Below are 22,246 nucleotides of genomic sequence, written 5' to 3'. Positions count from 1 at the left end.
TAACGGCCTCTGTACTGTAAGTGGATAGGAGTCCGGTGTTCCCTCCTCACTCTGCTCTGGGAGCTGTGCGTTAGTACAGCTGCCCAGCGGGCTCCGCTCGGTGAGGCTGAACCGGTTGAATTCTGAAGGGTGTGGGACAGAGGGACACAGGGCCAATCCCGATGTGGCTTCGCTGGAAAAATATTCCCCATCCACTTCCATGGCATTCCTGGAATTCCTCTCGCAGCTCTGCGTGGAGTTTTGAAGTGTGTTTGAAGCCGCGGGTCTCTGCAGACAGAGGAAAAAGGAAATATTTGACCGTCCTGAAATAAGTGGGCTTTAATTGCAAGGCCGGCAGCAGTTTGTCCTTTGATGAGGAGAAATGATTGATGTGTTGCCCCTTCTCCTCCCACCCCAGACCACCACCGCACCACTCGTCCACACATACTTTCCCCTTGAGCTCTCTCTACTGTATCTTAATTCGTATGTCATTACCTCAAACACTGCTGGCTTCAAGTGCCCTCAAAAAAGAAGCACATTTACTCTGAGTGTGTGCACCCTCCTCTCTTTCTTTTGCACTTCCCTTGACCACACACACACACACACACACACACACACACAGTGTAGTACAATAATAATCTTTTCTATTGATTTGTGTAATACAGTAGCTAAATTGTGCTAATGACTATGACTATTATTTATTTTTTCATTTTGTGTCTACCAGGGACATTGAAATGTCTCATTTACAGTGGCAATGTTTTAATGCAGATCTAAGAGCAGTTACAGAACAATAAAAATAATAATAATAATATAATTTTATTAAAAAAAAAAAAAACCCTGCTAAAACAGACATTAATATGCAATGCTATCTACTGACACTTTGCACCTGTAGGAATGCTCTCGTATCTGATAAGAACAGCATGCAAGTATGGGCCAGTGGTTGCTCAGTGATTTAAGCACAGAGTGGTTTATCACATGGTTGTGGGTTCAAAACCCACGTCCGCTATGTCAGCCACTGTTGGGCCCTTGATCAAGGCCCTTAACCCTCAGTACTCTATGGTTGCTGCAGCATGAACCTGTAGTGTGACCCTGGCTTATTAAGTGGGAATATGCAAAGAAATGCAATTATTTGTGTACGTACTGTCTTAGTATAATGACAATAAAAGATACTTTTAAATGTATTTAAAAAAATAATGTAATTAACAGATGATCTGTGCAGTGTTAAGCCCTCATTTAACAAAAAAAAACATACAAGAACAATCTTCACTGATTCAGGTTCAGATTTAGACTCATTAGATCAAGATAATGTTGTAATGGTTTCTACTTAGAAGACCAATGACATGTTTTTACTTTGTAGGTCAAAATGAGGCCCGAAATAATGACCTAGTAAAAATACTGCAAATACTGCCCAAGGAAGTCTGATGTTTTTGATAATTTATTCATTTTGACTTTCTGTGTTGGTTTGAGCCGAGCCCGAGTTCTGCATCGAGTGCATCTTGAAAAGCACGTGGTGTTGTAAAATCCCTGATTGATTTTCTTGAAGGTGTGTGTGTGAGCTCCTGTCTGTGTGCAACATTTGTAAAACAGCATGCTCGAAGCAGGGAACGGCAGACAAGCGATAAGTAGTAATAGTTTTGAAAACAGACTGTTAATATATTACTTAGATAAAACGTGCTTAGAATGTGGGGTTTGTGATCATGTATAATAATAATGAAGAATAAAAAATGATGAAAGAAATTTCACTAAATTGATATATTGCAGTTTTTGTCCCACAATGTCAAAATAAGTGTGTGTATATGTGTATATATATATATGTGTGTGTGTGTGTGTGTATATGTATATGTATTTATATATGTGTATATATGTATATGTGTGTGTGTGTGTGTGTATATATATATATATATATATATATATATATATATATATATATATATATATATACACAAACAAGCACAGAAAGCTCAACCCACACAAGAAAGCTCTGCTGGTGTGTGCGTGTGTGTGTGCGTGTGAGAAGAAAATTGGCCGTGTCGAAGCTCTGGGTTTCTGCAGAATGAACCTCTGCACTCAGCCATGCTAATCCTGCTGAGACAGACTGAATGTAGGACCCAGACCGAATATAACCCACCACACACAGCCGGGTAGCAGTGCGAGAGTGTGTATCTGTGAAAGGCTGTTGATTTAGACAGTGAATCAGCTGTTTTACATTAGTCTGGAAAGGTGAGGGATAGGTCAAGCACGCTTTAGCCCATATAAACTGTATAGACTGAAATTAGGCTTGTACTGTAATACATCCCTGGCTGGATATCAAATTACAGAGTAAGGTCACCCCCTCGCAGCAGTGTCGTCATTTTGAAATGGGTCTGTCTTACAGTTTGACAAGTATTTGGACACCTGCTCATTCACTGTCAAAGTCACAGTCAAAGGTATTTTAAAAAAAGTTGATCCTGCTTTCTACGAGATGTTGAAGCACTGCTGTGAGGGTTTGATTGCATTCAGGTACTGATGGTAATGATGGTCACCACCTCCATGTCATCCCCAACACATCCCAAAAGCATTGGGTGGAGCACCAACCATTATTCCGGAGAACACAGATCCGCTGCTCCACATGGTGGGGGGCTTTTTCCCCCTCTTGAACACACCTGGCATTCGGCATAGTGCCAAGAGGTTAATGTTTCTATGCTCCAGAGAGTCTTATTATATTGCCAATAGTTATTTTTTAATATTTTGTACTGAAATATGGGTGCAGGTTTGTCCCTGGGTGACCAGCTTAGTGCTAGAGGACATTAAGCTTAAGTGACCTTTTTCTGACCACTGCCTTTGTGCCCTTTAGCAAGGGAAAGGTGATGCAACATGGCTACATTACCTTAATCTCTCGCTCCTTCTGCGGCCTAAGGAGGAAGAAACTTGCTTGTTTGCCCTTTGCTAAGTGAAATTCATACAATGTGAATTTTTCTAATGTATTAGACTGTATTAATACTACATAATGCTGCTAAACCTGCCTTGGTGCATGATCCTGTATAAGGCTTCTGTAGAGCTGAATAGAGATGGGATGGTTAATAGTTGTAATAACGTCTCAGTATAATTCCCAGCAATCACACTGTTCCATATATTCCAAGGATTTGGGGTGGAGGTAAATAGCCTTCGTTGTCAGGAAGAAATGGCACTGTAGCATCCCTGCAGGACACATGATTGGACATGATTACATAGTTACAAAATGAACAATAAACAGTAGATAACTTCATATTTAAGTTGAATATCTGTAGACAGGGGTATTAATATCAGCAGAAAATGCTGCATCAGATATATAAGTGCACAATTTTTCAAATTTTTCCAGAATTTAGTAGCTCCACCTTTTCTGTTTTGCATTGTGGCATAATGGCGTCCATCGAAACCCCACTCAAAAACCGACCATGGATCATGAATATTTGCATATACTCCACTTTAACACTGTTATCTGCTACATGCTTCATACTCAAACACCAGTTAATATTAGTGATCAGTATGCAATTGGGAAACACCCTCTATCTTCCTTGCATTGCAAATAGCTTCTAGTAGTTCTGTGAGATTCTCGCTTGTACTGTGACAACCATGGTAAAAAATCTTGGATTCTAAGCTGTATTTAAGATCATTATCTATTTCATTCTGTTCATTTTTAGCTTTTTTTCCACAGACGTTGTGAAGTTTGCTTTCAGAATAAAATAGATGCTTTCAGATATTTCATTGAATCTGCTTTTCTGTCCACCAGTGACATGTTCCCTGTACCACAAACCAAAAAAAAGTTGTGCACCCTTTTTCTCCATACATTTAAACATGTGTCCAAATTTTCCAAGTTTACAAAATGCATCAGGCATGTTTACAAATTCAGGAAGGGTTTTCTCCACCACTCCAGGGTAAGGTTGCAGTGCTATACCTGGTGGGATGGTTATCATACCATGTACTTATGCTTAACACCGGTATTTAAAAAAAGGAAAACAGAGATTCCCACCCATTTGAAAATGTTAATGGAGAAAACAATCAGCAGATCTGTAAAAAAAAAACTTTTATATATTTTGTTTATTAATTTATTTTGTTATCAGAAGGGAGACTTTGTACATTTACTTTCATTATAAAACAGATAAAGCAAAACATTTGATCTAAAGTAAAGCATTTGTTCAATTAAAACACTTTCTGTTTTCATTCCTTTAGGGGGTCATTCTATCTGATGATAATACTACTAATAATAATAATATGAAGAAAAAGAGTAACGTATACTGTGTTCTGTGATACCGTAAAACCATGACATTTTCTAGATGATTATCATACCATTAAAATCTCATACCAACGCAGCCCTACTCCAGAGTCCGCTGCCTTACTCAGCCCCCACCGCTCCCGTCAGCTGCCATTGCATAGTTAACATCACAAACTGAGGAAACGGCCGGTAAAACCTCAGACAGTATGATGCCGTGGTATTATAGATGTATGTATCAGGCTTGAGAAATATGACATCGGTCTATCACTATTATGATGACTTGCATCACGGTACGCTTTTCTGGGCATATATTGGGTGTCGACAGCACTTCTAGAACAGGGACCAACTGCATGGTTTATTGCAAAGACAGCATGAATAGTCCAGGTTCATCGGATGATTGATGAATGCTGAATGATATTTTTTATTTTATATGATATATTTTTTTAAATGTGGTCTTTTTTTGATGCATATCAAAAAAACACTTTCAGTAAATATTAACAACATCTTTATTTATTTAGCACTGATGTGATGCAGCTGAATCACTTTTCATATGAAGGTTCTGGGGGTCGGAAGGGTCATTGGCAAGTGTAGGTTAGTCTGAGTATTGCTTTGTGTACATGTACACATACACATGCACGTTTCCGTGTCTGCTGTGTTTTTACTGCTGGAGTGCACTCTCTGCACCAGTTGCCATGCCACGTGGACCAACATGCGGCTGCTCTGATTTGGCCTTTTTCTTGTGCAGTTTCTTATTCAGGGCACTGATCTCTTCCTATGTGTCCTCAGGCTGTGTGGTCACTGCTGCAGTCATGAGAACAATTCAGCACCGGATCATTTCGGGTTGGTTTAATAAAGACTGTCTGCATAAGAGTGATGCGTGTCTGTATGTGCTTAGTTTTGTTTGGTTTTTTTTTTTTTTTTCACTCTCACTCCCTAAAAAAGCAGTGAGAGTGATTGATCAGACTGTGATATATTAGAAGCAATATTGTTGCTAAGAAAACAGGAGGTGTTTTTTTTTTTTTTTTTTTTTTTTTTTAAGCTTGCTCAAGGCTTCCTATTTGTCCTCGATAGTATCAGAGAGAAAGGAGGAACCTTCCCCCGCCTGGTCCATCACTCTGCAGTTAATGTGAAGTTTTTATCAGGGCTGAGGCAGGTCCCATTTAGAGCTGTTAATTTCCCACCCCCTTAACTGCCCCCCCTTCCCCCTTCTTCTCTCCAAGAGCCTGCCTGCTATACACATTCCAGAAACAGTTCAAGAACACAACCTCCACATGTCAGCACAGTTGTCCTGCCAAAACCTGAGATAACTACAATAATGAGCTTTATTTATACAGCAACATTCACTCTGTGAACCCAGCTTAGAGTACTTTGGCCTGAACCTTCACTGTGGAGCTTGACCTTTGCTTGCGTTATGCACTCACACTTAATCCTATCAGCATCAGTGCTGTGAACACCTCCTTTAAAGTGGTAGTTTTGCAAAACAAAAGGCCCAAGAACAAAATTTAAATCTACACTAAAACTCCCTCTTATCTTCATCTCAAACCTGACCAGAAGTGCTAGCTTTGCATTGCAGCTAAATTATCACACGCAGGCCTTTAACTTGCTTTGAGGTGTTGAGTAATCTTAGACTTTTTTATTGGTTACACTGATATTCATAAAAATGGACAATAGTAACATATAAAATGAGCTTTGCAAGCTTAGTGAGTACTTTATCAGGGTATAGATAGCTGAGAGACCCTTAAAATCATCCGCCTAATATTGTGTAGATCCCCCCCCCCCCCCCCCCTAAAGACACCCAAGCAGACTATACAAGACCTCTGAAGGTGTCCTGTGGAATCTGACACCAGGGCATTAACAGCAGATCCCGCTCAAGTCCTGGCATACCAGGAACACCCAACAAGACCTGCACGTTGACCTGTCGTCTAGCCATCGCAATTAGGTCCTTCTCAAAGTGGCTCAGATCTTTTTGTTTGCCTGTTTTCTAGCTTTAAAGACTTCAGTGTGAAGAACTGTCTGTTCACTTGCTGCCTAATTTCTGCATTAGTATCTGCCATTGTAACCAGGTGTAATCTGCAGTGTTGCTCGCCTCACCAGTCAGTGGTTTTAATGTTATGGCTGATCTGCGTGTCACTGGCACAAGAGAATACGGCAACCGTGTGATGATTTACGCTTGCAGCCTGTACAGTTGCTAATTGGTGAGATATAAACCTCCGCTACTTACACCGAGCAATGGAATAGGGATGTGAGATGTGGGATCTCTGCACTGCTGGGGTCTTCTGCATTGTTCTTAGTCTGGTATGTTGCTACATTATGTTCGCAGACACCATAGACTGTGTTCCTGGTGTGTTCTGCTCTGCTCTGCTCTGCTCTTTTATTGCCTAGGTTGGATCACCGGCATCCTGCAGTCTTTTAACTTTCCAGGATGCAGCAGAACGTTTTCTTCAGGGCGTCCAAACTGCCACTACCACCACGAGCGTGCCTGCGTGTGCATGCGCAGCTAAAATAAACTGTTATCAGTCTTCTTTCTAAAGAGGAAACAGCACACCCCTTCGCAGAAGAGCTCCTCCGTGAACTCTCTTTCTGCTTCCAGGATTTCTTTCAGCTAGCGGCACATTGCGCAACAGCTGCCCCCTCGTGGGCCCCCGGCAGCCGACAGGGGGCCGTGGGGTGGGGGCGGTGAGGGGTTGAGGAGGGTTGCAGCAGGTAGGTCTAGCAGCTCCACCTGTTCAGGGAAACAAAGCCAGGACTTCCAAGAAACAGAGAAGGAACTGAACAGGCCCTGCTACTCTGCTCCAACTTCCTATTAAAGATTAACTGTCTGTCTATCTCTCTCTCTCTCTCTCTCTCTCTCTCTCTCTCCACCACATATATACGTACACACACATATCTGCAAGGCTTGTTTATGAAAACAGAAAGTCCTGCTTGAAATCTTTGAGCGTTACATTGCTTAGCAACCATGACCCACTTTTGTACATTGCATGGCCGGTGAATACTTTACTGCACCGGTTAATATAAATATATGTTTTTTATCATATAAATCAATTAATGTTTAATTATGAATACATATTTAGATTTTAATGTAATTAATCTCATCTGAAATGCATGTTGTTGTTTTTTTTTGTTTGTTTTTTTATCCCAGTTGAGCTACGCCACCTGGCCATGGCCTGTCTTTTAGAATATGCTGTGCTTGTGCAACAGATTCTGTGTATATGACTCTAGGAGTAAGGTCAGATAAAGCTCTGTGTTTAGTGCATTTTGAGTAGTGTGTGTGTGTGTGTGTGTCTGTGTGTGTTTGCACTTTGGGCAAGGACAGCGATGAATGAGCACGCAAGAATGTGCAGTGCTTGGTCAGGTGGCTTCTGAGGAGTTCGGAGAATCCAGCTTTGACTTCCTCTTAGGTCAGCTAGCAGTTCCTACAGACACGCGCACACAGACTCACACCCATCCTCACACACATCCTCATACTCACTCACTCTCATTTCTTTCTATTTTTTTCTTCTCTGGCTCTAATCTTTCAAGCAGCAAGCTCCCATGTGCTTTACTACACTTCCACTCGTCTGTTTATCTATCCATCCATCCATCCATCCATCTATCTATCTATCCATCTCTCTGTCTATTGATCACACTCTCACAAACACTCCCACTAATGAGTTACGCAGCATGCCTTTTATGGATACAAAGGGCTGCTGTGGGGATTTCACACTCTTTCCTTCCCGCTTTAGTGTTGGAGTGACCACAATGCTCCGGATGATGCAGTGATTAGATCATTCTCTCTCGTTCCCTCCTTCTCTCTCTCTCTCTCTCTCTCTCAACCAACAAAAGGCTGCATTTTTTACCTGCCCCCGGGGACTTTCCCCCCACGTTTGGGCTGAACAGTTTCAGCATGCTCACTGCAGTGACTCATGTATCGTGCGCAGTTTACTCCACAGTCAGCAATAGATGCTCCGAACACCGTTCCTCTTTTTCACACGCCTTCATCAGGCCGATCTTGGAAGCTAAGCCAGTAGCATGCAGGAGAAGTTCATGGAATCGTTACCCACGCATTTTGTGCTGGTTTCTGACGGGTCGCAGTCTCATTGTTTGTTTCTCATGGGTCCGGTTTTGTTGTAGCACCATTTTGGCAACACATCCCTGCCTCTACATGTCATGCAGAAGCAACGGCCTGTGATTGATCGCTTTGCATATCCGTGACCAGTGGCCTTTTTCCTGTCAGCAGTAGTCAGTTGTTGACACTGATGACCTCAAAAAACACCAAAAACAGTCCGATTCTGTCCTGCCTGTCAGTAAAAACGTAAGGAATGTAAATGAGCAGCAGTCATGTGATTATGTTCGATACTTTGCGGGCTATCTTTCTACAGTTAGGTTCATGCTACACATGTCATTTGTTCCATGGCTGTATGTTTGATTCTTGGGCTATTAATGGATTCTGAATAGCCTGGATTTCCTGTAATAGCTTTGGCTGGACCTGAAGCAACCAATCAAACTTCAGCGGAGAAGACGTAGAATCAGCTCTTTTATATACTGGGATAAAGGGAAGTATGTCTCAAATAGTAGTCATCCGTTTTCCATTAGGCCAATGTTACGAAGTTGGATTCAGTTCAGGGGAGCCTTCTTCCGTTGTGCAACCAGTGAGACACACTCTGCCCATAATTCATTGCTCCCTCAAGTGTTATTCTGCTAATCATCTAATTGAAAGAATACACATGCTTTGGTTCCTCAAACGTTGCCGAAATCATTGAAGGGTCTGTCTGTGCGATGAGAGACTCTTTAGAAGCTGTAGTGTGTTGCAATGCATCAAAATGACCATGTGTCCCCACCACATCCCCAGCATCCATTAACTCATCCCAGAAGTATTGGATGGAGCACCAGCCATCATTCAGTGCTCCACAGCTCAATGCTGAGGGCTTTATACCCCTCTAGCCCACACCTGGCATTAGGCATGGTGCTTATCTGCTCCAGAGGGTCCTATTCCATTAGCTGTACTGGTACTAGACAAGCTGTGTATGTGTGTGCATTTGCACATCTGTGTCAGCAATGGGTGCAGCTTAGTAGGAGCTGAATGCATTCATTAGAAGGGGTGTCCACAAACTCCTACCCATACATACACAGGGCATGTGTGTGATCCAGAAGTAATGACGATTCCCACAATCAGAAAAAGTGCCCAGCCATATAAACAAGCACTGGTAAACCAACTGGTTGCTAGCCTAAAGAAGCGTACTGGCTCCAGCTGTCTGGAAGTCTGCAGGACTAGTCTTGCGATGAGATTCCAGGGCTGAATCCTTCTCCACCCTGTTTGGAGTTCTGGTATTTCCTTCATGTCTTTAAATGGGCTTTAGCATGAGTGGCCTTTAGCATTGAACAGATAAGGAAGGGACCACAGAGCCGTAGCATGCAGGTGATGCTGTTTTTTACGTGTTATAGATAAGAAACTGTGTGTGTGTGTGTGTGTGTGTGAGTGGTGTCACCCACAGTGTTGGTGGCGGCGGCGGCGGAGGCAGCGGTGTAATCTGCCCTCACATTCCACGCTCATGCCTGTTCGATGCGTCATCACTTTCGTCCTTGGTGCATTGTGTTAGCTGTGTCATCCCTTCTGCCACCTATGTGTTTAACATCTCTCTCAATTCCCCTCTCTTTCTCTCTCTCCACTCTTCTGTTTTGTCTCTCACTCACTTACTTTTAATGGTAGGACCCCCCTCCCCAATGTCTTTCATCTTTACAGTCATTTGCATCTCAAATGCTGTTTAGTCTCAGTCAAATTCTCTGTGTGCACATAATGGTGTGTTGGGAATGTGTGCATGTGGAGTAATCTGCATTTCCGTCTCTCTGTTTACACAGCGCTTCAAAATAAGGGTGCTAGGAAGGGTTCTCTGAGCGATGCCACAGAAGAACCACTTTTGCTTCCATACAGAACCGTGTTTGCAATGTGATGTGAGCTGTGAGGAACCTCTTAACTGGTAAAAGAGAAACCCTTCACTTCAAGCGGAAGGTTCTTCACACTTGCACGTCTCCTTTATTTGTTCGGTTTCCCTTTATGTTTTAGGAGGCTAAGGCACATTATCCGCTGAGATGTTTGGCATTCCTCCAGAACTAGACGAAGCTACCTGTAATTGAGTTTGTTTTCACCTCTTTATCTTCCTCACCTCTCCACTCGATCGGCCTGCTCCACAAGAATGCCGAGGTCTTAAATGTTAGATTGCAGATTCCCCTCTAGACGTCCCGTCCATCCGCTTCCTGAATGAAGTGCTTGGAATGAAGTGCTAACTTGTACTTGTACAGGCGCATATGAAGCCTCACTGTGTTATTAGGCTAATCGGCATCAATTTCACCAGCATTTAGCCTCCTGCTCAGATTCCAGGCTGATTCTTTTGGCTGATCTGGATGCTAATCATGCTGTTAACAGGTGCTGAAGTGGAGATTAGCATGTCAGTGTGAGGTCTTGATGTAGCAGTTAGCTGCCAAACAGGCTCATACAGGCTGCTTTATGAAAGCCTGTCTGGGACTTCTTTTTTTTTTTTTTTTTGCAGACCAATTGTGCATTCATTGCTGGAATAGCAGTCTGGAGATGTGTTCACGGGTTTGATAGTTGGGTGGTGTTTGAGGTGAACCGTGGAACGAAATTGATGGTTTTATTACGCCAGGAGCTGTTTAAGTCGGGGATGGGTAGCGTGCAATACTTTCCTCTGTCAGATTTAATACCGCTATGCTTTCTTTTTTTTTTATAATGACAAGAAGGGTTTATTTATATATGGAGCTCCAGCCTTGGGCTAAAAAATAGGCTAATTATACGCGCACTTCCACCCTCTGTCCATCATATAGGCTAATTCCCCCTAAACCCTTTTTTTAAGTGGTTAAATGCAGTGCGGTAGTATAGCGGCTACCAGCCCAGCAGCAACCAGGAACTGAAAGACGCCTGATGTAAGTACCGGATGCTTATATATAGCCATTGTTTTTACAGTAAGAGCAGTTCAAGGCAATCAGAAGTGGCCTTTTATGTCATAGCTCGACTAAGTCCTGCTATTCTCGACTCTCGTACAGGGAGGAATGCTGAACGGAAAAATACAGAAGGAAGGTGACCGACCCACTCCCATGTCCTTGGGAGTGCAATTTTAGGCAGTTGAGCCTTTTTTCTCGGTGCACACCCTAAGCCCTATTACGCACTATGCTAACCTGTTCTTACGCAGCGCCGAGTTTTACATTCATAGCGGCATGCGCACTCGGCCTGGACGCACGCACGGAAAATCTTTCATTCGCTCTCGTGTTACAAGTGTTTGCAAAGAGATTTTAATGTTTGCAAAGAGATGCCAGTCCCAAGAAAAGTTCCCATGCCTAGGTGGGCAAGACTTAGCATGCATTTTATACCTTGGATCACCTGAAGGCATTTATTTAAAAGAAAAAAAATACACGATATATATATATATATATATATATATATAAAAAGCACACAGTGATGTTTTCAGGAGCAGTAGTAAGTACAGGGCTTGAGTTTTGGCTGTAGGGTGTGTGTAGAGGGGGGAACGTACGGTTTAGTGCAGCTTTGAGGGGCTGTGGGTTTGCTGGATTCCTCTGAAATGAGCTCAGTCTAGCCCTGCTGTCTAGACACGGACACACTGGCGGGGCCTAAATGCAGTCACTCGTGCACTACAAAAATACCCCAGCCCCACAGATCAGGACTCCAGGAAGTTTGTGTGTGTGGGTGTGTGTGTTAGGAGGAAGAGAAGGATAGATCCCCTGACTCCCCTCCTCTTCCTTCTGTTCCTCCACCTAGAGCTGGAGCTATGTTTCCTGACCTCGCAGTACCCACAGAGATCACTCCCAGGTCGTTCCATGCCACTCTCGAGCCTCTGCATAAATGAAGGTTAAGCCCAACTAGCAAGTCAGCAAAATCATCATAGAAAAAACCTTTGTCTAAGGAGCAGAACTAGTAGATATGCTAGCTAATGAATGTGCTAGCTAGTTAGCATAAAAGCAAATCCTGCTGAAGTTGTGGTACGTTTTATAAGAACACTGCAGTTACTGCATGAAGATCTTTGTTCTGTCCTTCATGCTGAAGATGTTCCTATAATACAAGCTTCTTTAGTTAAAGCATTGTATTGACCCTGACGCCCCTGCAAGCTGCAGTAGAACGGCATTAGTCCTGTGCTAATTCCCTATGATGGTCCATTGATGGTAAACCAAGCGTCGGACTCCTAACCCTAAGCTTCCACAAAAGCGCATGTATTAGGAACCCTCAACCCTACACCCACTCATTCATGCAATTATCAAAATCTTGCAGATACAGGCCAACAGCTTCAGGAAGTGTTCAACAACCATTAGAATGGTGCAATAAAGAAATGGCATCTAGTAAGTGTAGGTTTGAGCTGACTGAACGGCTTCAGTTACTCAGATTACCACTCAATTGTACAATCGTGGTGAATAAACCTACCACTCGTTAAAACTTCAGACACATGAGCTACAACAAAAGAAGACCACAACGGGATTCAACTTTTCAGCCAAGCACAGAAAGCTGAGGCTGCAGTGGACACAGGCTCGGCAAGACTGGAAAGTTGGATACTGGGAATCCGTAGCTGGGTCTGATGAATCTTGATTTCTGCTAAGACACAGCAGTAGGGTCAGAATTTGGCATGGACAGCATGAAACCATGGACCCAATCTGCCTCGTGTCAACAGTCCAGGCTGGGGGAGGTGGTGTAATTATATTTTCCTGGCACTCTGGGCTTGTTAATACCAGTCATCAGTTGAATGCCACAGCCTATTTGAATATCATACTGACCAAGCGCATCCCTTCATGACCACATTTCGCCATTCTTTTAAAGGCTATAGACTTCCAGCATGATGATGCACCTCGTCACAAGCGTTGTCTCAGACTGGATTTGTGAACATGACAATGTCTCCAGTATTCTTCAAAGGCCTTCCCACTCACTGGATCTGAATCCAGTAGAAGAAGATTCGCAGCACAAAAGTGCTACTAAATAGTCTGCAGGAATCTCTAGTATTAGTGTAGTGTTGCTAAAGAAGTCCTTGGTGAGTAGAAATGAGGTGGAGTTTGACAGGTATTGTAGACTGAACAAAAGTCAGTGTTTCTAATGGCAGCATCTATTATTTTATCTTGACACATTCAGTGTTTCATAAAAAACAACTAATTAAAAACTGTTAAAACTGTTGAACAGTTGGGTCCCGAGTTTGAATCCCACTCAAGTTGCATATTGAGTGTTGAGTAACTCATGAATCACATGGCTCGCACTTAAATGACTCATGACTTGACTCGGACTAGACACTTAAGATTTGCACATTTTGATTTTTGACTCATTTATTTCTGTGTAAGTGCCCATGTGGGGCCTGTATGGGTAGCCCTAACTGGGAACCAAAATGTTTTCTCAAATGAATGCCCACCAGGGTCAGTGATGGGACCAGGAGGGGTAACCATGGGCCCCATCTGAGTTCGGCACTGCACATGGGGCCTGGATTGGTCCGGCTTTGAGTCCATGTGGGATGGAGTTATGGAGTTCTGCTGTTTGAACAACACTGTAAGAAAATCTTGTTTGATGTAAGAAAACATGCTTCAGCTTCACACTGTATTTAGGACTGTTTTGCCCATTGCACCTTTTTCTTGAGGAGTTTGACATCAAACATTTATTTCTGTGTAAGTGCCCATGTGGGGCCTGTATGGGTATTTCTAACTGGGAACCAAAACGTCTCAAATGAATGCCCACCAGAGTCAGTGATGGGACCAGGAGGGGATAAACATGGTCCCCATCTGAGTTCTGCACTGCACATGGGGCCTAGATTGGACCCATGTGGGATTAGGGTGGGCTGTAATGATGGGGCCCATTTGAGAAGGCTAACTGGGTCCCACCTCACCACCGGGAGCTGCCCATGTAAGCCCCATCCTCCTCCAGTTAAACCAGACTAATTACACAGTTTAATGAAAAGTGCAGTTGGGTGTAAAACTTATAGAATATTGTCATATTGCCCACCCTTATTCATTTCTTAGCCTGGTTGACTGCGCTAATGGTCAGCACTAAAACTGAACCTGGTTCTCTGGGTTGGGTCAGACAAGGTCTTGGGCTATATTGATGTTTGGGTCAAGATTCTTGGGCTTGATTGAATCTCTAGGTAGAGTTACAGTCAGGCCCTTATTCAGAGAGAAACTGCACAGTATTCTGGTCACTGCTGTCCCATGTGGGGGCACACTACCGACACCCGGATTGTCGGTGCTTTTTCTGTTGCTGAGAAACAGCTGTACTCTTCCCAAAGTGTTTGTGTGTGTGTGTGTGTGTGTGTGTGTGCATGCTCTCGAGGCTTTGGGCTGGAGGCCTTTTGCCCTGGCAGCTCAACCGACAGCTCAGTTACTGTTTGGCCCGTCCCCTCAGTCACTGTGCAACTTTCCTGTAACTTGTTTCTCTTACTAGTTGTGCATGGTGGTGCAATTCCGTTTGCAGGGAAATACAGCGGCCCCTGTACAGCGTTTTAAGAGGCATCCTTATAGCACGTTAAACGTATTGTCTTCTCAGTTTTTCACTCCCAGCGTCCAACGTACCAGCATTTTGCTCAGGCATGCACACAATTATGTATTTAACACATGCAGCTAACTGCTTTCACACTACCAGCCACACAGCATAGCTGAGCGAGTCATGATCTCGTGGAAGAACGTACAGCTTTGTGGTTAAGTGACGCTCTTGAGTCCGTCATGTGTGATGTGAACTTAATCCGGAATTGGGAAGTTCAAGAGGTTATGCCATCTGCAAAGCCAAGTTCCTCCACTATCAGTCAGTGGTTTCAGGTTACATCCAAAGCTACCATAAAGTGACCCATATAGTGTCTGTTTTCTTTCATGCAACATATAAGTCTTTAAAGCTACACTTCAAGGTCTCTCAGGCTGCACTGACAGAGCAGAAGTGAATGTATGATATGTATGATATGTAGAATTAATAGTGGGAGTAAAAATACATGTCAGTTTTGATTGATTTGAATTCTGCATTGACGCACAGTCACAACATCGGGTTGACATACTGGATGAATCTGCCCTACCGAATTCCTTTCCATGCATGCAGATACCTTTGCTGCAGACCTGTTTGTGTTCGAGATGCCTGTAAGTCATGTGATTTATAAGAACCTTTTCGTTTCACACACTGGACTCTGAAAGTGCTGTGTGTGACACTTACTGGGAAGCCCTTGCTTTCACTTTGTTTTTTCTTGAGCAAATGTAGTCTGGCATTGGTCCAACAGATTTCTCAGTAATCGCTTAGTTGTGGTGATGCTTTTATTGAACTATGGGATGGTTCAGCGTGGGTGCATAAATCACAGCCGTGGTCAGTAACAGCAAAAGTGTTGAGGCTGATGTTGACCGCTTATTAGGTCAGTTTGAAGACCCACAACATAAACGAATTGCTGGTTGGGCTGTGACTCTGTATAAGGGGATTTTGTCTATACACGTGAACAGAAACACATCACATGGTTCTAAAAACAGTAGTAGCGGCTTGAAATGTTGTCTGTTACCCTACAGAAGTATGTTTGTTATAACGTGTCAGAAACCAGATAAGCAAATCACTTTGAGATTAATGGACAACTTGAAAGGGTTTCAGGCTCCAGTGTGTGGTGATTTAGGGCTCCTTAGTCTACATTTAGTCTCCAGTGTTTTGGAAACGCTGATATTATGATGTTAACTTGCACATGGTTGGTGCTGACCAATGACTGGGTTTACCCTGTGACCTGTGACAGTCCTGCGCTCACATTTTTAAAAAAGCTACAAAAACGCTGCCTGATCAGGAGTGTGTGGGTGATTCAGAGACTGTGGTAAAATTGTATTTTATTTCATTATTTATTTTTACATTCTTAAGCTTTTTTTCCTGATACAAATCCGGTTTTGGGTTCATGTGGGATGGAGTTATGGAGTTCTGCTGTTTGAACAACACTGTAAAAAAATCTTGTTTGGTGTAAGAAAACATGCTTTAGCTTCACACTGTATTTAGGACTGTTTTGCCTGTTACACTTTTTTCTTGAGGAGTTTGACATCAAATGAAAGGGGTTGGCACCCCCTGAGGGCACATGCAAATCTGACACATTTTTGTTAGGGAATTATTACCGGGACACATATTGATCTGCACAGAGGGAGGGTGTTCTTATAGATGGGAGAACAAGTTTGAGGTATTCCCTCCTTTAGCTGCCACTTCACGTCCACATTTTTTGCAAAAGGATACCCATCTTCCCATCCGTTTTGGGGGAATCAGAAGTAGTGATTTGCTTACTGATTTTAGTTTAGTTTTTTTTTTTTTTTTTTTTAGAGGGCTGGAGACTTTTCTTTCGCTGTGTGCTTGAGTGTGGCGCCAGTGGCCGAGGGGCAGCCGAGGCAGAGCGGAGCTGGCTGGTTTGCACTACGAGGGAAGTTCCTTCACGCGTTCACTTCTCAAATGATAGTTTGGAATGCATGCGAGTGGGACTGTGTGAATAGAGGAGTGTGTGCTGTGAAACGCTCTTCTGTTGTCTGCTGCTGCCTGGGTCAAATATGCGTCCTGGCATGCTGTGCAGCAGGTGAAATATGAAGGTCACTGATTGTACCACAATCAGCCAAATGCAGCCTCATCACCTTCTCACCACACACAGAGCCCCTATCCAGCTCCACTTTGTGAGAAACCATCTTGACAAATAGCAAAACAAAGCCCACCTTTGTGCGCATGTCATCGTGCACTTCCCAAAGCAGCTCCTCACAAAGGTAAAGGAGTAGTGCTCTCATGATAAAGATGTACAGTCCTAACCACCTCCATCTGACTCACAGCCTTTCATCTTTTCAAAGACACAGTTTGGAATAACAAGACAGGAAAGTGAACAAAGGAGTCCAGAGGCCACCGGCTGCTCTTAGGAAGAGCGGGTGATTTAACAAGAACGTCTCTCTTTGGTCTGTCAGCGGAGGGGCTGTCAGCAGGGATAAAAGGGGGTGTCGCTGAGCCAAGCAGAGAGCTTGGCTGGGAGTTTATTTTACTGTTGGAAGGCAGCGGACGACGAGGTGAACTACTTTGGTGGATTGGAGCGCGACACCGCTCACACTTCTGTCATGGCCTTCGTGCCCCCTTTTGTGCCCCCTTTTGTGACCTTTTTTTATTTTTTATTTTTTTAAGGCAGATCAGAGGGTGTCAAAGACAAACAGACAAAGGCAAAAATCAGATCATACACACTTTTATCCCACATGAAAGCTCCTATACCACTTGCAGACCACATGAACTGGACTGGTGTTTTTGAGGTATTGTCTGATAGACCAACAAAGACCTTGAAACCCACCTGATGAGCTGAAACCGGCGTGTACAGACAACAGCATACATCAATCATGATAAAGGTTGCAATGAATTGCTGCTTATTGTTAATTAACATTGTGCATATACACCCTTGGATCCCACCTGCAGTTACCACCCTTATACCACAAGCAGGTCATATTTTAGTGTAGCGTTTTTGGTGTTGTAGTGCACATTTGGCTCAATAACCACCTGAAAACACAGGACCAGGACCTCCAATCTACAAATCTGTGGGGCATCCTATTGAAGTGAGTCTTCGACTAAATATTCAATCAACCAAGATGTATTTTGTTGGCTTAAGTTTTGCACTGAAGCTACGAGGCTAATGTAAGCTAACAAGCAATGGAAGCTTGTGGCCCACCATCTCGCATGGTGCTAACTGCATGCCTACAGTTAGGCCCAGAAATATTTGGAGAGGGACACAATCTTTATTATTTGGAATCTGCATGCCACCACACTGGAACAGCTGAGATGCAAGTCAAGGGGTTTTTCTGTTTAGGAATTGCAGAGGCTTAAAAGTAATTGGACAAATGAACTTTACCACAAAAAAATGCTCATTTTAAATACTTTTTCTGGAGAATCATTTGCAGGCAGTGACTGCCTGAAGTCTGGAACCCAACTCTGGGTTTCCTCCTCTGTGATGCTTTGCCAGGCCTTTACTGCAGCTGTCATCAGTTGTTGCTTGTTTGTTGTTTTTTCTGCCTTAAGTTTTGTCTCAAGCAAGTGAATTGCATGCTCGATCGGGTTGAGATCTGGTGATTGATTTAGACGTTGCAGAATATTCCATGTTTTTGCCTGGATTGCTTTCACAGTATGTTTTGGGTCATGGTCCATCTGTACTGTGAAGCAACATCCAATCAACCTTGCTGCATTTGGTTGAATCTGAGCAGAAAGTATATCCCTGTACACTTCAGAATTCATCCGTCTGCTGCTGTCTTCCATCACATCATCAAAAAACACTAGTGAGCCAGTGTCATTGGAGGCCGTGCATTCCCATGCCATCACAATGCCTCCACCATGGTTTACAGAGGATGTGGTGTGCTTTGGATCATGAGCTGTTCCAAGCCTTCTCCATACTTTCTTCTTACCATCATTCTGGTACAGGTTGAGCTTGGTTTCATATGTCCAAAAAATGCTGTTCCAGAAGTGGACTAGATTCTGTAGATGTTTTTTGGCAAAGTCATCTAGCCTGATTTGTAAATAAATAAATAAATAAATAATCCTGTAATGTTACTCTGCAGCATCAGTCCACGTGCTTCTTTACCTTGATGCCGCTTCTGTGTCTCTCAGCTTGTCAACAAATGCACATGTACAGCTGTTAACAAAGGGGCACATAGCAGAATTTGTATATATGACAGTGGTGTAAAAGAGAATTACACTTAACTGTAGGACTGTAGCAACGGACGCCTGAACTTTCTGCCTACGTTTGTCAGTTTAACAGATAACAGTAAGTCAGAAACCACATAAGTAAGTCTATATGAGATTACTTGATACAGTCTGTTGTACACAGAATGATGTTAACCGGTGAGGTACTTTTTTCTGCCCAAAACATGGCTTGGCTGATTGGCCACAGTTGAGCTGGGATGGACAAACTGTGGCGGCCTCTTCTTTTAAAGGTTTAACTCCCAGACAGTTGGGGATTTAAGGTCACTGTCAGATTCAGTGCACCAGTTTCCCCACCCCGTTTCAGACGCTCCTAATGGCCTACAACAGCTTTGCGTGCAAGACAGTCTTTTTCGTTGCCCAGCAGCTTCAAAGCAAATGGACTTCATGCGGCAGGTTTTGCATGCCTGGCCTCCACCCCATGCTCCCGCTCTCCCTCTCTTTGTGTATGCCGGGCTGTGGGTATTAATAGAAACAGATGGCTTGTTGTCTCATTGATGTTACATCTGGCCGTTGGTGAGCATGCTCCAGACGGACCGTCCGCTCGGCTCTCGTGCCGCCCGGCTTCCTGTCCCGCCATGCCTCGCCTGGCCTCAGCCACCCTTCCGGAAAGCAAACATCACGCCCACTCGCTCAGCTGCCCCGCCGTTCTTTCTCTCCCTCCACCCCCACCCTTTTCTCCCTCTCTTTTCTCCGGCCGCGCCGCAGATGTGCAGCGGCAGCGAGAACGAGAGCACCGGCACTTCAAACGCGGAGCCGAATCCTCTGATCTCACTCACCTGGTCTAGAGAAAGAGAAGTGGCAGAATGTGTGTACAGGCCACTTGGAGGAATGTGCAGAGTGTATGCTCTGATGTCTGGCGGTTCAGCTGCTGACACCCGGGAGATCAAACATGTTCGGCCCACGGTGCTCCACTTACTCATGCGATTACTGACTGTAACTGGCAACTAAAGAGGCAAACAAAGGCCGAGCAGGGGGACAGAAATAGAGACATGCTTTGGTGTCCAAAGGTATTCAGACACCTGCTTGATCAACATATCTTCCAAAATCCTCCTTTTGCTGCAGTAGTAGCCTCTACTTTTCTAGCTAAAAGGCTTTCACTGGAACTTTGGAACATTGCTGCTGGGATTTGATTCCCTTTGTCCAGATTTTTATTGAAGCCAGGCATACAGCACACAACAGCTTGCAGAAACTGAGAGCATTTCACACTTAATGTCGGCCTTCTAGGGAGTTTTTTTAGTCCTGCACGCTAGACACTTAGATAGCGGTCATCACACACAATGTGAATTCCAGATCCCAGTGTTGTGACACAAACAAAGCTGACACTGGACCACACGTGCACAGCAAAGGGCATAGAAAAAGCATAAGCTGTTGTTAAAGATGGGGTTGGGAAACTTGTGTATGTAATTCAATTCTCCAGCGAAAATAAGACTTCAACTGCAACAGGTGATCAAAGTGATCTCCTTGAGGTTCTCATTCTAAAAATGCAAGTCTAAAAGCACCGATACAAATCTGATCACTTAAACCACGTGGTACAGCCACCCAGTATAACCCAAACACCAGTAATAATTGCTGTGCAACGAGCAAATTTGCATATTCCGTCCCACGCAGCAATCAGACTCCAGTCTAACTAGAGACCCATTGGACCAAGTGTAAATGCATGCGACTCAAATCTGATCGTGATGCAGTCCAGATACTAGTCACATGGAATGACTGGGTGTGAACGGGGTCTTTATGTCTTAAAATAATACCCCGAATTGCTCTGGAGGTTATATATGTATATCGGGAGGCTAAATGTTTGAACCCTTTCCCCTTTCATGCTCTCAAACTTCTGATTGAGCTGTGAACTGACCTGTTTTCATTAGCGCTTTAGTCATTACAACTCTGTAGAAGTCAATTCATGCCAACTCATCTCAGTGGTCTTCATTCAGACTTTCAAACACTCCGAAATCATCACAGAGTTGTTGAATAGGGCTTTAATTAACGTTCATTAGAGGTCCTGTCACCCAGACTAGTCCCAGAGGTGTTGTTCATTGGTGTTGATGCTTTGCATTGTGCCTACTGCCTATTACACTGTAATTTCCTACCAAGTGGCTAGGAAGTAGGAAGTTGCTGTAAATTGTACAAATGTTGCACAATGCTTACTGGAACCTTAAACAACACCATGAGTTTACAAATGTGTGCTTGAGTCCAGCTGAATATGAACATGCAAGATAAATTCCATGGTAGTCACTGATGCAGTTTTGTACATATGTGCAAGTTAAGATGTGGCTGAAGGCAGAGTGCAGAAGAGCATGTGTTTGCCTGCCTCTGTGCACACATGCACATGCACACCCCCCCAAAAAAGTTTTTTTTTTGCAGTACAGATGGAAAGACGATGACGTTGCCCTGTGCGTGACCTCTTTTCCTCTCCTCCCGGATATGTGCGGGAAGGAGGGATGCAGCCATGCGTTCACGTCTCCTGTCTCTCTCCCACGGTGTCTCGCTTTTGCGCTCCGGCCGGTGACATGAGAGAGTCTAGGAGGCTGTGACTCAGGAGCTAATCATGCTAGCTGCAGACGGCGAATAAAGCAGATCCTGCCCAGCCCCTCTACCTGACGCCTCTGGGGCTGTTTGTGTACCAATCTATCAAATTTCTTCTCATGTCTACAGAATTACTCATGAAGCTTTTTGGAGGGTAGACCTTATTTTAGTGCTGTGCACGGTAACGTAAATGACCCCCTGTCCATCTCTCTGTCTCTTCAGTTCAGGCGTATTGGCATGACTTTATTGAGTGTAATATTGCAAGAGCAGCAGGTTTGACCTATGGTTTGACCTCAGCTGTGCCTGTTGAGAAAGGTAAACACGTACAAGCAGGCAGAATGGTCGAAATGGTAGAATTAGCGGCTGATGGTGGAATTATGATCACAAACAACAACGAAGACAATAAGAGCTTTGTAATAGCTGTGATAATCTCTCTCTCTGACTCGTTTTTCTGTCCTCCTCCAACCCCTCCTTTACTCCACTCCCACTCCAACCCGTCCCAGCCCTGTTCCTGTGTGAGAGAGGCCATCGCGTCTCCTCCCCACAGGCTCTGTACACTCCGTCTGTCTGATAACATCAGGCTGTGTAAGATTAACTCTCATGAGGGTGCACTTAGACTCACCCCGTTCGCCTCGCGCTCTCACTAGCTTTGCCGTTTTCGGTCTGCCCTATCTCCCGGCCAGCAAGCTGCAGTGTGTCACCCTGCTGATAGCGTGGCCCTCATTGTCCTCCCAACGCATTGCATGTCCTGAACAGCCCCATTGTGTTTTCACACCGCGAGGCGCAGTTTTTAGGTCCTGTCAGCATTGTTGCTAAGCAGTATTCTGGTGTGAATGAGAGATACTAAA

The 22,246-nt window shown here is 43.9% G+C and overlaps 1 protein-coding gene across 4 annotated transcripts in view; it reads left to right on the top strand.

Annotated features, from left to right (window-relative positions):
* gng12b (guanine nucleotide binding protein (G protein), gamma 12b) overlaps positions 1–22,246 on the top strand; it is a 74,705-nt gene that overhangs the window by 34,993 nt on the left and 17,466 nt on the right. The window lies entirely within an intron of this gene.

The sequence above is a fragment of the Salminus brasiliensis genome, chromosome 7 (assembly GCF_030463535.1).
Source record: "Salminus brasiliensis chromosome 7, fSalBra1.hap2, whole genome shotgun sequence".
Taxonomy (NCBI): Eukaryota; Metazoa; Chordata; class Actinopteri; order Characiformes; family Bryconidae; genus Salminus; species Salminus brasiliensis.
This window is presented reverse-complemented; position numbering and strand designations above follow the sequence as displayed.